Source organism: Heterodontus francisci, chromosome 27 (assembly GCF_036365525.1).
Source record: "Heterodontus francisci isolate sHetFra1 chromosome 27, sHetFra1.hap1, whole genome shotgun sequence".
NCBI classification, from domain to species: domain Eukaryota; kingdom Metazoa; phylum Chordata; class Chondrichthyes; order Heterodontiformes; family Heterodontidae; genus Heterodontus; species Heterodontus francisci.
This window is the reverse complement of record NC_090397.1, coordinates 65,726,831-65,743,978: the sequence shown is the minus strand read 5'-3', so window position 1 is coordinate 65,743,978 and position 17,148 is coordinate 65,726,831.

Genomic DNA, 17,148 nt, shown 5'->3' with positions numbered 1-17,148 from the left:
ATCTTTTGTCAATTATTTTATTTATCTGTACATGTAAACTTGCTTCCCATGCATTTTCTGTGGCTGAGAAGGTAGCTTGAGACTTCTGTTAATGTTGCTCTAGCCTGGTTTCTAAGGCCTGGGTGACTCTCTATGAGAAAGTGTTTGGCTCACCACTGCATAAAGACAACATAAACTATCATTTGTAATTAATATTCCATTGCCAGTTGACTAATATCTTGGTTTGCGATAATGCATCCCTTTCTTAGTCACAGATTATCTACATAGCCCTGTTTCACAACAGTTGTCCCTTTGAACATTAACTGTTTCTGTAATACATGACATGTCTATTATGGTCAATGCAATCGAGGAAATGCAAAGACAAATGTTGATTTTGGAAGCACTCTGTGTCTGAATAATACCACAATGCAATTATAGCTCACAGGAACCTTTTATACTGATGGATCTGCTCATAATTATGATAAAGCCTGGATTAAGGAGACAATCTTTGGATTGAACAAACTGCTGGTTAACGCAGGTGGTGTCTTAATCCAGGTTTAAATAACACACTTAACTTTTGGCTTGTGGAGAAAGTGGATGTTATGGAAAGTGATCGGATCAGTTCCAAAAAGATTTTTAGTTTCATATTCACATTCAGCTCCAAATTTCTCCCACCCCATGGTTCCCCCAGACCCTCTGCTCTCCCTCCACCTCCCTGCATCCCACCTCCACTCCCTCCCTCCAACCCTGTCCCCACTTCCCTGCTCAGGGGCCTAGCTTATGACAGGCCACAGTTGCACAGGCATTTGATGCCTCAGGCATTCATGCAAGTGGTCATTCTTAATGTACAAGCCTGAAGGCTAAACTCATCAGGTATTGAACCATGGGGGACATTAAAACTGAACTAATTGTGGTACTCAGTGGACTCACGCTGTCTGTGCTCATCGATCGCTGCCCCAGCAAGTGTCAATGCCTTCAGGTGAATTGAGAACTGAAAAAAGAGAAAGATTGTATTTATATAGCGTCTCTCATGACCTCAGGACATCCCAAAGCACCTTTCATGCAATGAAGTACTTTTGAAGTGTAGTCACTCTTGTAACGTAGGAAACAATTTGCCAACAGCAAGGTCCCACAAACAGCAATGTGATAATGACCAGATAATCTGTTTTTGTGATGCTGATTGAGGGATAAATATTAGCCAAGACCTCAATTTAAATTCTCATCTGAAAGATGACACCTTTGGCAGTGCAGCACTCCCTCAGTACTGCACTGGAGTGTCAGCTTAGATTTTTGTGCGGAAATTCCTGTTTCAAAAATGATATTTAACTATGTTTTATGTTATTGACTTTACCAGTCCCCTTTTATCCTGTTGCTTGCTGTTCATTTCTCCATTACTAAAAGAATTCAAGGAGAGATTAGAAAAAAGTCTCTTTACATAAAGGATGGCTGGAATGTGGGATTCTTTGCCAAAAAACAATTTTGAAACAGAGCACATAAATTCTTTCAAGAGGGAATTAGGGAGTTACTTTAAAAAGAGAACTATTAAATGGGCACGAGGAATGTGTGAGAAGTGGGATTAGAGAAGGTGGCTATGTGAAGGGAAATGCTGGCATGGATTTGATGGGCCAAATGGCCTGTTTATGTGCTTTGACAGTCTATGATTCTATAATATCCACAGAAATGTACTTATTTCACTTTTACAGTGTTACGTCATATATTGTTGTTGAAAATTAATTTTAAGACACAACTTTTAAAAATATCTAAGATTCTACAATGTGCAGATTTGACAATCACAGACTCGGTAACTGGGGGTGGGATGGGGGGAGGGGCATGGATTTGTGATGTAAAAAAAGGTGGACAAAGAATGCAGATTTAACTAGTTCATACAGCGGCTGCTGAACATGTGGAAAAATCCAGGAAGACAGTGGAGGTGGGTAGTGTTGGTAAATTCAAGAGGGACCAGGCTAGATTTTTTGTCAGAACATTTGACATAAGGAATAGAGTATATTGTGGTATTTTGTTTTTAACTTCTGTCCAGATGAACCATAATGACCTTTTCCCATCTTATACATTCATTCAAGTTACAACATAGCAACAGGCAATTCAGCCCAACCAATTCCCCATATTCCTCTCTGTTTCCTTCCAATGTCTGACTGTTTCTTTTCTCTACTGCAACTGGCTTCTTAAACCTCTCTCCCCTGCCTCCTCCACCTTCACCTCCAACAACAAATGCATGGAGCTCATGGACCTCCTGTCACTCTAAGATTGGGAACATCTGTTCAGCTGCCTCTGCCTCTTCCCTCCCTTCATCTAGTCCACCAGACCAAACTTCCTCAAATGTTTCCCTCTGTCCTAGCCTTATCTTATTCTAGTTGCTCACCTACCTCTCCTCATGCCCTCTTCGATCTTATCTTGCCCACGAGACCCATATCCTGCTCCCTCGATCCTATTGCCACTAAGCTACTGACCATCCAATTTCCCTTCCTCACTCCCATGCTAGCTGTTACTGTTAATGGTCCACTCTCCTCAGCTACTGTCCTCCTTTCCTTTAAATTTTCCGTTATCACCCTTCTCTCGAAAGATCAACCCTTGACGCCTCCATCCTTGCAAACTACTGCCCATCTCCAACCTCCCTTTCCTCTCCAAAGTCCTTGAATGTATTGTTGCCTCCCAAATCCGTTCCATTTTTCCTGGAACTCCATATTTCTACGAATCCCTCCAATCAGGTTTCTGCCTCCGCCACGGTACCAAACTGGTTCTTATCAAACCCTGCCTTTGACAGGGTTGACTACACCATCCTCCTCCACTGCCTCTCCAGCTGGGTGGGAGGATCACCTGAAATGGCTTCTCTTCCTGCTCTAGCGCCATTACCTCTGGTGTCCCACCAAGGACCTATCCTTGGTCCCATCCTATTTCTCATCTACATGCTGCCCCTCGGTGACATCATTCAAAAACATATTGTTAGTTTCCACGTGTATGCTGACACCATCCAGCTCTACCTCACCACCACCTTATTAACCTCTCCACTGTCTCTAATTTGTCACACTGCTTGTCTGACATCCAGTACTGGATGAGCAGAAATTTCCTCCAACTAAATATTGGGAAGACCGAAGCCATTGACTTTGCCTCCCTCCTCCTTTAAAATTCCTTAAAACCTACCTCTTTGTCCAAGCTTTTGGTCAACTCCCCTAATATCTTCTTATGTGGCGAAGTGTCAAATTTTGTTTTATGACAATAAAGGCACTACATAAATACAAGTTGTTGTTGGTGAAGATATATTACGTTCCATTCTCACTGGCTAGACCTTTTCATGGGTTCATTACAGAGAACTTGTAATTTTATGACTTCAGGCGTCCCAAAGTGCTTTACAGCCAATTAAATACTTTTCGAAGTGTAGTGACTATTCTAATGTAAGGAAACACAGCAGTCAATTTGTGCACAGCAAGGCCCCACAAACAGCAAACTTTTTCGTTAAGGGCTAAATATTGGCCAGATTAGTGGGAAGAACTTATTTAAATAGTGGCATGGAAACCTTTACATCCACCTGAGATGGCAGTCAGGACCTTGTTTTAGCTTATTATTTGAAAGACAGCACTGTTGACAGTGCAGCACTCCTCCAGTATAGCATTGAACTGTCAGCCTACATTATGTGCTCACACCTCTGGAGCGGGACTTGTATCCATAAACTTTGGACTCAGAGGTGCGATCACCACCACTGAGCAAAGGCTGATGTTTTGTAAAAAGCCAACAGTTCAAAGGCATGCATTGGTCTGCTGCTTTTCCATTTCAAGTATCTCATGAATTCATACGGAGAGTTTGTCCACTGCACAGATTATGACGAGTGGTATGTTTTTGGAAGAGATAGAAAAAATTTCAATTTTATCGTTCGATTTCCTAAAACACAAACATTTTCATGAAACATTTGATAGCGTTTTACTGATTGATTGAGTTTCTTCACATTAAGGTCAGGCAGTGAATGGAGGTCAGGCAATAAATGGGGATCAGGTGCTTCCACCACAAAGGGGGAAGGAGACGCCCCCTTGAGCAGTTTTTGACCACTTCGTGCTCATTGACAATGCAGCATTGTCACAGGCCTGAAACACTGCCCTCTCAGTAAACAGTGTGTGCTGCAGAAAAGTCCTAAATGAGGAAAAGGAATGGAAAATATGAAGGACACTCATTGAAAAGAAAATAAGATTAAAGCCTTACAGGAAGCCCAAACTGCAAATCTGGAGAGAAATTAGTGCAGTAACAAATTATCTAATGCATCCTTGGATGTGATGTTTATCTGTATCTAGCTTAGTCTGTCAAAGTCTCTGAAGTGAGTGTGGTAATTATCACACATTAGATCCGTGGCGAGTCGAAGAGACTTAGCAGTTGGCAGGATAAAAGACAGAAGCGCAAGGAGAGAGCCAACTGTGTAACAGCCCCGACAACCAATTTTATCTGCAGCACCTGTGGAAGAGTCTGTCAATCTAGAATTGGCCTTTATAGCCACTCCAGGCGCTGCTGCACAAACCACTGACCACCTCCAGGCGCTTACCCATTGTCTCTCGAGACAAGGAGGCCAAAGAAGAAGATCATTGATCAGCAGAACCTACACAATTTTGTCTGGAAATGTCTAGGATGTGTCATTTTTTGCCTCCATTCGCATAACTGCAGAGTCACTTGTTTTAAATGAACCTTTTTTCAAGGGCCACAAATCCCACATCTCTTATATGTATAATAACTTAATCAACATCTGAGAGATAACAGGCAGGCTGTGAATTATGGCTCAGAGACACTTAAAGCAGCATGTCATGAGGGCCACAGGTGAGGGGAGAATGTGTGGGAAAAAGGTCTTCAGGCTCATTATGTTTGGGCCGGCGACTATCAGATGAAAAATCACATGAGCATGAATTGTATAAAACAGCAATTAAAATATCCATCTGTACTCTGCAGCAGCTGATTGCTTAAGAGTCTTTGACACCAACAAGAAAGACAAAGTAAGTGCAATTTATGTAAAATAGTAAAAATCATTCCCAGAAACTCAAAGAATGGCAGAAAACGGCAAGCACTGAATTAGTTTCAGTTGCTGATACCTACCACAATTCTCCGTCACCCTTTTTTTAAGGGCTCTCTTTACTGCCAAAAAAGCAAAGGAGTTGTTGTGATTTTCTGTTAGTTTCACTTTGGGGGTTTGTTCACCCACACAACACATTCAGACAGCTCCAGCTGCTGTCTACACGATTAGAACAGGTTTATCCAGCCAGGTTGACAAAGTGGCCAATCACCGTTCTCTCAGTGTTAGGTATGAAAAGTAAATAAGTAAATAATAACTTCTGTAAGTCTGACCCTGCCTCCAACTCACTGGCTGAGACAATGGTATCAGTGTACACTGTGAAGAAGATATGCCAGGCAGAGGTATCTTGGAATGGTGTCCAACAGTAGTTTGGGACAGTTTGGCTGGGATGATATGACACAGTGATAAGTAAATGGGAAGTCACCATTATTTGCAGTTGAAAGTTTCCAGTTCTTCAGAAGCATTGCTTTCAGTACCTTGATTTTCCACATTCTATGTAAGATGATATCATTGACATTTAAGGTCGTCTATCATTAAACTTATTGTCACCCTGAAATAATGGTGAGCTTATGATTCCTTTATAATATAGGCTCAGTAGGCATTTCTTGGACTCGTTACATTCATCTGCATAATTCCTTGGGAGTGGATAAACACCATCTGGATGTCCTGGATGTTTTTTGTTGGTGAATGCTATGGTGTTTGAATGGGTGCTCTATGGATGTGGCCAACTGTGCCTTATACTGATGGAATGCCACATCCTTCATTTTTCCTGCTGAATCCTGGTGCTGACTTTGTTGCTTTTTTAAAATTCGCTCATGGTATGTGACCGTCACTGACCAGGCCAGTATTTATCGCCCATCCCTAATTACCCTTGAGAAAGTGGTGGTGAGCTGTCTTCTTGAACCGCTTATTTACACCATTGGCATAATATACAAATACATTACACTGGTGAGCCGCCTTCTTGAACTGCTGCAGTCCATGTGGGGTAGGTACACCCACAGTGCTGTTAGGGAGGGAGTTCCAGGATTTTGACTCAGCGACAGTGAAGGAAAGGTGATATAGTTCCAAGTCAGGATGGTGTGTGGCTTGGAGGGGAACTTGCAGGTGGTGGTGTTCCCATGCATCTGCTGTCTTTGTCCTTCTAGTGGAAGAGGCTGCAGGTTTGGAAGGTGCTGTCAAAGGAGCCTTGCCGAGTTGCTGCAGTGCATCTTGTAGATGGTACACACTGCTGCCACTAAGTGCGTTGGGGGAGTGAATGTTGAAGGTGGTTGATCGGGTGCCAATCAAGTGGGCTGCTTTCTCTTGGATAATGTGGAGCTTCTTGAATGTTGTTGGAGCTGCACCCATCCAGGCAAGTGGAGAGTATTCCATCACACTCCTGACTTGTGCCTTGTAGATGGTGGACAGGCTTTGGGGAGTCAGGAGGTGAATTACACACCACAGAATTCCCAGTCTCTGACCTGCTCTTGTAGCCACAGTATTTATTTGGTTGGTTCAGTTAAATTTCGGGTCAATGGTAGCCCGCAGGATGTTGATGGAAGGGGGTTCAGAGATGGTAATGCCATTGAACGTCAAGGGGAGATGGTTAGATTCGCTCTTGTTGGAGATGGTCATTGCCTGGCACATGTGTGGTGCAAATGTTACTTGCCACTTATCAGCCCATGCTTGAATGTTGTCCAGGTCTTGCTGGTTCACCAGCATGTCAGAACATCTGCTTCCCAGGCATTGCAATGGTTAATAGTAAACTATTGTATCCTTGCCAGGTCTCCTGCCATTGCCTGGAAGGAGCTCATAGAAAAATAGGCTGGGGTCCATTGTCACTTGCACCACTGCTGCCAATGCAATCCTGATGTTCCTCTGTGGTTACAGGTCTGCTTCACGTGGATCTGTGCTACGTTGGGCAGAATATTCCTGGTCCTGCAGGGGTGGGCTTGAAGGCGGGACTGGGAGGAATTTCACAGATGTAAGCATTGGGTCAGCAGGCCGAAACGTTCCCCCCTGCGGGCGATTTTCTCGGACGTGGGTCATCACTGCAAGAGGCTACCAGCTGGCAGCGATAGGTAGCCAATCTGCATAATTAACTGCCCATTTTTGGGCTGATTGGGCATGCTGCCAGGACCTTCCTGCTGGAAAAAAGTCCCCCCACTGAGGCTAAAGCCCGGCAGGTGTCTGGAGGTGGCTTGCTGGTGGCTGCCCAGGCAGCCCGCCAGGCCCCCTACAGTCACTTCCCCACTGGCGCCGCATGGATCAGTGTGCCACAGCTGCGGCCGCCAGCCATCCTGTAGAGGGGTTTCCCCTCCACAGGGGTGGCCTGGTAACTGTGGTCACCATTAATTTTATTCAATTTAGTACTTCTTCAGAGGGCCCTCCTGTAGTGGCAGCGCCCACCTCTGCCAGTGCGGCTGCCATCCTTCCAAGGTTGCAGGTCCTCTAACTGGAAATGGTCCCAGCTCATGCTCATATTCTAAGAGCAGAAGATTCCGCCCATTAAATGGAGAACATTAATATTGTGTGCACTGAATATTTCTCGTCCGTATTTACCGTGGAGAAGGTCATGGAAGCTGGTGAGTTCAAGGGAGGGAACACCGATATCCTGGAGCATAGCAACATTACAAAGGAGAAGGTGTTGGAGGTTTTGAAGCAGATTAAGGTGGATAAATCCCCAGGGCCTGACCAGGTATATCCTAGGATGCTATGGGAAGCAAGGGAGGAGATTGCTGGGGGCTGGCAGAGATTTTTGTATCATCGTTAGCCACGGGTGAGGTACCGGAAGACTAGAGGAGAGCTAATGTTGTGCCTTTATTTAAGAAGGGAAACAGGGATAAGCCAGGGAACTACAGGCCGGTGAGCCTTACATCAGTGGTGGGAAAGTTATTGGAAGGGATTCTGAGAGACAGGATTTATATGCATCTGGAAAGGCATGGCCTGATTAGGGATAGTCAGCATGACTTTGTGCGTGGGAAATCATGTCTCACGAATTTGATTGAGTTTTACGAGGAGGTGACCAAAAGGATTGATGAGGGCAGGGTGATGGGCGTTGTCTACATGGACTTTAGCAAGGCCTTTGACAAGGTCCCACATGGAAGGCTGGTCCAGAAGGTTCGAACACATGGGATCCAGGGTGAGCTAGCAAATTGGATACAAAATTGGCTTGGTGATAGGAGGCAGAGGGTGGTAGTGGAGGGTTGTTTTTCAGATTGGAGGCCGGTGACCAGTGGTGTGCCGCAGGGATCGGTGCTGGGCCCTCTGTTGTTTGTCATATATATTAATGACTTGGATGTGAATGTAAGGGGCATGATTAGTAAGTTTGCAGATGACACCAAAATTGGTGGTATAGTGGACTGTGAAGAAGGTTGTCTAAGGTTACAACAGCATATAGATCAACTGGGAAAGTGGGCAAGGGATTGGCAAATGGAATTTAATGCAGACAAGTGTGAAGTGATGCATTTTGGGAAGTTAAACCAGGGCAGGACATATACAGTAAATGGCAGGGCCCTGGGGAGTGTTCTTGAGCAGAGAGACCTTGGGGTGTAAGTACATAGTTCCCTGAAAGTGGCAACACAAGTAGACAGGGTGGTGAAGAAGGCGTATGGCATGCTTGCCGTCATAGGCCGAGACATTGAGTACAAGAGTTGGGACATCATGTTACAGTTGTACATAACGTTGGTTAGGCCACATTTGGAGTACTGTGTGCAGTTCTGGTCGCTGCACTACAGGAAAGATGTGATTAAGCTGGAGAGGGTGCAGAAAAGATTCACAAGGATGTTGCCTGGTTTGGAGGGCTTGAGTTATAAAGAGAGATTGGATAGGCGGGGTCTGTTTTCCCTGGAGTGAAGGAGGCTGAGAGGGGACATGATAGAAGTATATAAAATTATGAAAGGCATAGATAGGGTAGATAGCCAGAGTCTGTTTCCCATGGTAGGGGGTGACTAAAGCTAGAGGGCATAGATTTAAGGTGAGAGGGAGGTGGTTTAAAGGGGATCAAAGGGGTAAATTTTTCACACAAAGAATAGTGGGTATCTGTAATGAGCTGCCAGAGGAGGTGGTGGAGGCAGGAACAGTAGCGACATTTAAGAGGCATCTGGACAGGTACTTGAATGAGCAAGGCATAGAGGGATATGGAATTAATGCAGGCAGGTGGGATTAGTTCTCGATAGGCATTATGGTCGGCATGGATGCGGTGGGCCGAAGGGCCTGTTTCTATGCTGTACGACTCTATGACTCTAAAGGCATGTGTGGGCCAATTTGCAAACACGCCTTTAACAACTTTCTCTCCAAAAAAACCTCTTCATGGTAACAGGGCAATTTTAGAAAAGGGCAAAAAAGGGAGACGTCTTCATTATTGCTGAGGAATAAATTTACTACATTTTTAAATGCACATACATGTGCCTTATCTCTAGTATATGAGGAATTTTACCCTCTGGGTTAAAAGTAGATTGCTGTATGTTAGTGGATGAATAACAAAGATAGGCATATTGTCATCACAATGCTAAAACATAATGTGCAGGGGTCCACAAAGAACAGATGGCTCGGCCTATTCAGCTTATCTACATCCTTCCATTGGGCATGTAACTGCGGTCCCCAATTTTAACTTGGGGCAGGAATTGAGGGGGTGGGGGTTGGCGGGTGGTGAGGAGAACCCCTCCACAGGATTGCTTGTGGCTGTGGCCCTCTGATCCCCTTGGCTGGGTGGAGGGGGATTGAGAAGAGGCATCGCTGGCTCTCTGGCCTGCCACCTCCAGGTATCTCCAGGTTCTGGTCTCAGCAGGGGAGTCCATTCAATGTTGGGAAGATGCCGGGCAGTGCCACGAACTTGCCTCCGTTTGGTCCCTCAACGCCCTGTTGACCCTACCTCTGGCAAAATTGCTCGGAGACGGGAACGCGTCAGGGAGCCGACTCGCTAATTTCAAATGTTGTTCCCTTTCTCACCTCCAACCCCACCCAGTCAGTCAGCAGCCTGCTTTGCATCTCTCCTGATTTTTACTTCCACTGACTTTAGTTCTGTCCACCTCCCAAAATTTTGCTCAGTCTTTCTGTAGTCCCTCGGCTGCCTCATCAGACTCGACTGCTGCCCCCTCCAGTTTAGTGGATTTGATGTGTTATGCGCTGCTGAGACCTTGATCCGAATAAGGAATAGTGTTAACAAATGTCCTGCTCACGTTAGTCTTGTGAAACTGAAGGCACTTTAAAGAAAGAATTGCAATGTGTTGGGGAGATGACTGAAGGAGACAGGAGCCTGTGTATTGTACAATCACAAACATACCTGACTCGGGAGTGGCTGATTTCACAATGGCGCGGTTGAAAGAAGTTGAAAAATATTCCATTCTGCAGCACTGACGACCATCACATTGATGAATTTGGCAATAAAAAAAAACTTCACCCAAAGAAATAAAGAGAAATATTGAATGATCTCTTAGTCGTGCTGCACTCCTCAAACTTTCAGTGGCTTTATACGCAGTGATGTCAGCGGGTTAGCTGTGTTATCAGTTCCAAAATTATTGTTATTTCAACAAGACCAACACTTTGTTTGTTTAACTGTAAGTTCATTTTTTGTTTATCCCCATACTCCAGCATCTCTGGAAGCTTTACCTTACAGACCTGATGCATCACCTAGATGAACTGAGAGACAGATTGTCACTTTCGTGGCTCTGCCCCAATACTCCCATGTATTAGCTAGTCATTCATAAGTTGAGAAAAAAAAACAGCTCGGTAACTACAGAGTTCAGCTTGCAACATTGTTATAAGAGGAGTCTTCAGTGAGTGCCTGAGGGCAGAATGAATACAGACACAGGCCTTGTCAAAGATAGCGATGGTTAAAATCCGCAAATTGTACTGACTTTGTGCCAATACATCCATTGGGAAAAACAAGACAATTTTAACTGTTTTTGTAATTCTGAGAGCCTAGGTTGGTGCTGTTAAAGTTGCTGCAGTGCATATTGTAAATGGTACACACTGGAGTCACAATGGTGAATGGAGTGAATCCTTAAGGTGGTGGATGGGGTGCCATTCAAGAGGGCTGCTTTGTCCTGGATGGTGTCGAGCTTTTTGAGTGCTGTTGGAGCTGCACTCATCCAGACAAGTGGAGAGTATTCCATCACACTCCTGACTTGTGCCTTGTAGATGGTGGAAAGGCTCTGAGGAGTCAGGAGATGAATCATTCGATGCAAAATAACCAGCCTCTGACCTGCTCTTGTCGGCACATTATTTACATGGCTGATCCAGTTAAGTTTCTGGTCAATGGTGACCCCCAGGATGTTGAGGGTGGGGGTTTGACAATGGTAATCCTGTTAAATATCAAGAGGAGATGGCTAGACCCTCTCTTGTTGGAGATGGTCAGTGGTTATCGTTGCTTGGAATTGTTCTTAGAAAAAAGCAACCAAACAGGGTTGTTCTCCTTGGCAAACCAGATCATTCTTCCAACTAGTGAAAGGTAAATTGAAGAGTGGTATCAGGAGGATCATGCTAGCACTTCAAGCTCTGTGCAATGAGAATCACAGCGATGAACTCGTTTTCAAGAAAGGTAGATTGACAGGATGTATCCAGGGGCTGAAAAATGGACAACTAATTTTAACTTTTGTGAGTGGTGGCCAATGGGCTGTAGTAGATTGACCTCCAGCTATATAGCCCCACTTCATTTTCCTTCACATTGATCTTGACAGGGTGTATAATGGGTGGCCAATCCCCTACTGACTGTATTCCACCACTGCCAGATGTTAAAATCCAGCCCTATGCTTATCTATGTTCTATGCTGCTAATGAAGCCTTTCTCTCTGCCATTATTACTTCTAGACTTGACTATTCCAATGCAAATCCAGCCAGTCTCCCACATTCTACCCTCCTGTAAACTTGAAGATTATCCAAAACTCTGTTGCCTTTCTCCTAACTTGCACCTAGTCCTGTTCATCCATTGCCCTGTGTTCGCTGACCTACATTGGGTGCAGAAGAGTTCCAAAGTGAGCTGGTTGGGAGCGAGAGAGGAATGAGATGGGAGCGGGTAACGGATGCCAGTAAAAACTGAGGTGAAGAGGGAGAAGCGTACCAGCGTAGACAGGAGGTCGAGGGGAGAGAAGATTGTCTTTGTTAACTGGAAATGGTATAGACAGTGGGCCTATACCCATTGGAGTTTAGAAGAATGAGAGGTAATCTTATTGAAACATATAAGATCCTGAGGGGACTTGATAGAGTGGATACTGGGAGGATGTTTCCTCTCGTGGGGGAGACTAGAACAAGGGGACACAATTTAAGAAGAGGTCTCCCTTTTAAGTTAGAGATGAGGAGAATATTTTTTTCTCAAAGGGTTGTTAGTCTGTGGAATTCTCATCCCCAGGAAGCTGTGGAGGCTGGGTCATTGAATTTATTCAAGGCTGAGTTAGATAGATTTTTGATAGACAAGGGAGTCAAGGGTTATGGGGGACAGACAGGAAAGTGGAGTTGAGACCACAACCAGATCAGCCATGATCATATCAAATGACGGAGCAGACCTGAGGGGCCGAATGACCTACTCCTGCTCCTAAGTCCTATGTTCCTATGTTCCAAGGAGACCAATCATTCTGTGTCACTGTGACAACTATATAAACAACTTTAAAACAATCCAGCAACAGATCTAGTAACAGAAAGTACCAACGTATACCAAAATAGCTTGACAATGTACCACAAAGAAATGAAGGAAATTCCTTGCCATAATCTAAATTATACAAGTGAAGGAATGATGAATATACTTGTCCAAGCTGTCTGTGCAGAATGACTGTATATCACAGGCTCATCTTCAAGATTGATTTTGAGTATCTGCTTTTTTGAAGCCTTTGGCCAGCTTTTTTTGCCTGTTTTTAGAGGTTGGCTTGTGTATGTCAGAGTGAGGAACGTTTAATATAAGGGGAGTAGCTGTATTTAGTAAGCTCTGAATTTTCCTGTCACTTCTCTCATGATCAGATGAAGCCTTTATTTTCAATGTTTCCTCTTTGGGGAAGGACTTGATATTGAGCATTGACCCCCTACATTTGGTTTTTCCTTTAAGCATCTAGACGTATGGAAGCATTTCTGTGAAACTTGTTTTTAGACTGTCAGGCATAAAGGCAATTCAGATAGCTCACCAGTGCTAAGCTTCATGCATTTCGCGTTGAGCTGTTAATGTTTGAATGAATATGACATCTAAAAGAGAAGTGCTTTGGAATTTTATGGTGGAAGTCAAACTGGATGCATTGGTAAGCCAGCACATCAGATTCTAAATTTGCATTTTTACCACTGAAATGTCATTACCCTCAAAAGAAAGCCTTATTTTAAGGACTGATCCACTGTACCCAAAATTAACAGGAGTTCCAACTGACTCAAAAATAAGAGCTAGTATCATTGCAGTATTCATAAATTTCCTTATAATGGACTTCCCAGTGTCATAAAGTGAAGTCTCGCCAATCATGTAGAATGTTCTGTACCACTGACTGTACTTGAGTACATTGATGAACTTTTTATTTCCTGTCTTCTGAAATTTTCTTATTATGGAAACATTTGAAGTCAAAGCCAACTAATTCACCGCCACAGATGATTCATCTGTTTCCAGTTCCTCAGCGTCATACGCAGAACCTATCATTACTTGGAGAAGGTTGTTGAAAATGATGAGGCTGATGTTGAGATGACTTGCGAGCTACAGCTCCTAAAGTTTTATACAATCCAGAGCTCAAAGTCCATGATGCAGGTTTTAAACCATGGTGCCAGGTGTTGGAAGGACTATACACATGTGGTAGGATCCATCTTTGAATTTATCAATACACGAGCTCGAAATTGGTTTAGGCCTGTCTTTGGGCCTGAAAGGCAATGGGCCTGGATTGCACACCAGAAGCCAAAGACTCGAGGCTTGGCTAAAATTGTGCCTTGTGTTTCATTAGCATAATTCTGGCAAGCTGCAGGTGCCAATCATGCATCCAGAGGCATATCGTTGTTTGGCTGTCCACCAATGTGTGATGCTGGCCCTCAGGTAGGTTCTGGGGTGGGGGAAGAGAAGGGGAGGGGAGGGGAGGGCAGTTTGGCAGTTACCTCCATGAGTTTTCCTCCTGACTGCATGTGAAGGTGTTAAAAAGACGAAACGTTCCTTTTTGTTGGTTGCCTTCAGCGGTCCATGTTCGACCCATTAGCTAGGCTGCAGCAAAAATGGGAAAAGCTGTGCATTGTACAGGCTTCACTCAACACTGACCAATTTATGAGAGGGCTCCTTAAATTCCCATTTGACCTCTTTTTAGCATATGTTGCTTAAGGCAGCTGCCAGGAATGCCCGGATATCACCCAATCCAAGATTGCATTTGATCCATTTCAGGTGCCCTTGGAGCTGCAAAGCTGAAATTTTCTGCCCCAGAACGGGTATGACAAGTCTGGCCTAATAACCAGGGCACACATCTATCATAGTAGAATGTGGGACATGGTTCCATGGTTATTCCCCATTATCTACTTTATCAGAGTTCACTATAGTTTATTTTCTCACTTCATTAGATTATTCAAAACATGTTAAGTGACTTGTTTAGACTCGTGATGTCCAGAGGCACATGATTATGTTAGGTAATATGTAAGCGATTTGGCTGGTGGCATTTGGTAAAGCAGGTTGACCCTTCAGTTTAATCTGCTTACCACACTGACAAGAAATCAACTACCCTCCTCATCGCAACGAAGTGAGATAGTAATGCAAGAGCTCCCTGGAGTACTCTCAAGTCTTTGAGGGCTGTGGGATCGGCATCCAGTTACACAGAGGCCAAAGTGACACCACATACAGAAGTGGCTGTGGCGAACGCAACGAGTGTGTGTGGAAGCAGAATCCATAAATAGCTTTTAAAAGAGAAATGGATAAACAAAGAACATTTAAAAGGATTTGGGTACAGAGAAGAGGAATGGAGTAAGTGGATAGAACTTTCAGAGAGTCAGTACAGATGCAATGGTGTGATCAACCTCCTTCTGTGTTGTAAAATTCTATGATTCTATAACTGGCTTCTCCTCCCAAAGCTCAAGAGATGGAGCTTTGAAGATTTTGCAAATAGAGCAATGTACATGCTTTCAACAGGTAAATAATGTTGCAATTTATTGCATTCCTTAAACAGCATTCCTTTATTTATTGCTACATTCATTTTGCACTTATTTTGAAAGTAGTAAAAAGAACTACTCCTTAATTTCAAACATTGTAAAGACATACATTATTTACTTTTTGGTGTTTTATAATTATTCTACTTTGCTAAGTAATGAAAGTGAGGTTTGCTGCACTTCTCTGTATCTACCTTGTGAAGTCCACATGATTTTCATTATCTTTGAACAAGATCTTGCACAACTGCTTGACCACTGAGTTTATTTCAAAATTATCATTCTCTACTGCTCTCCCAATTACGATAAAAAGTTTATCACCGAGATATCTGCACTACTTTCCTCCCTCAGCCTCTGCCCCACGCGACTTCTCATCCTCTGTTTTTTCACTCTCCATCTCAACTCATCATGCTCTCTCTCCTCTGAGTTCACTGCCCTCTTATCCTCCCTAGATCTCTCCCTCCATGTAAACTACCTAACCCATATTCCCAGCCATCCCCTTGACCTTGCCATCTCACGTGGTCTTGCTCGTCCCATTGTATCAATTACAGATAGGGTCATCTCTGATCACTTCCTTGTGTCACTCACTACCCACATCCCCCTTCCACATCCCAACACTACCTCATTCTGTATACATCTCTGGAAAAAACTAACCCCTATTCACTCACAACTGCACTGTCAAAATTCCAACTATCTAGCCTTAGGCCTTCCGTTCGCCACAACATTTCTGCAGCTGCTGATTTGCTCAACCGCGCCCTCACCTCCACTTTTGACGCCCTAGTCTCCATTAAAAAGATCACTGTCTCTCACCCTAGCCGTTCCCCCTGGTACTGCTCTCATCTCCATTCCCTTAAGTCCAAGGGATGCAGACTTGAAAGGATATGGAGGACAACTGGTTTAGCCATCCACTACCAGATCTGGCTGAACCACTTAAAGCACTATCGGGTCCTGTCCTCATCTGCTAAACCTGTTCACTATTCCAGGATCATTCTGGAATGCAAAGATAACTCCAGCTTCTTTTCTCTACTGCAAACCATCTTCTTAAACCCCTCTCTCTTGTACCCTCCACCCTCACCTCCAACAATAAGTGCAAGGAGCTCCTGGACTTCTTTGTCATTAAGATCGAGACCATCCAATCATCTGCCTCTGCTGCATTCCATCCTTCTACTAGCCCACCTGACAAAACTTCCTATAATTCTTTCCACTGCCCTAGCCCTGAACTCGCACCTTTCTCTAGTTTCTCTCCTATCTCCCCTCATGCTCTCTCTGAACTCATCTTGTCCATGAGACCCACCTCCTGTTCCCTCGATCCTATTTCCACTAAACTGCTGATCACCCAACTTCCCCACCTGGTCCCCATGTTAGCCAATATTGTAAATGGTTCTCTCTGTTCAGGTGTTGTCCCTTTCTTCTTTAAATCTGCTGTCATCACCCATCTCCTCAAAAAAACAACCCATGACTCCACTGCCCTTTAAGCCACTGACCCATCTCCAATCTCCCTTTCCTCTCCAAACTGCTTGAACATGATGTCACCTCCCAAATCCATGCCCATCTTTCCCAGAACTCAATGCTTGAATCCCTGCAATCAGGTTTCTGTCCCTGCCACAGTCCTGAAATGGTTCTTATCAAAGTTACAAATGACATCCGATGTGACTGTGACAAAGGTAAACTTTCCCTCCTCGTCCTTCTTGACCTGTCTGCAGCCTTTGACAATATTGACCACACCGTCCTCCTCCAAAGCCTTTCCAATGTTGTCCAGCTGAGTGGGACTGCTCTCACCTGGTTCCATTCTTATTTATCTAATTGTAGCCACAGAATCGCTTGCAATGACTTCTCTTCCTGCTCACATACCGTTATCTCTGGTGTCCCCCAAGGATCTATCCTTGTCCCCCTCCTATTTCTCATCTACATGCTGTCCCTCGGCGCCTTCATCCGATAACACGACATTAGTTTTCACGTGTATGATGATGACACTCAACTCTACTTCACCACCTCTCCTGATTCCTCCACTGTGCTAAATTATCTGACTGCTTTTATCCGACATCCAGTACCAGA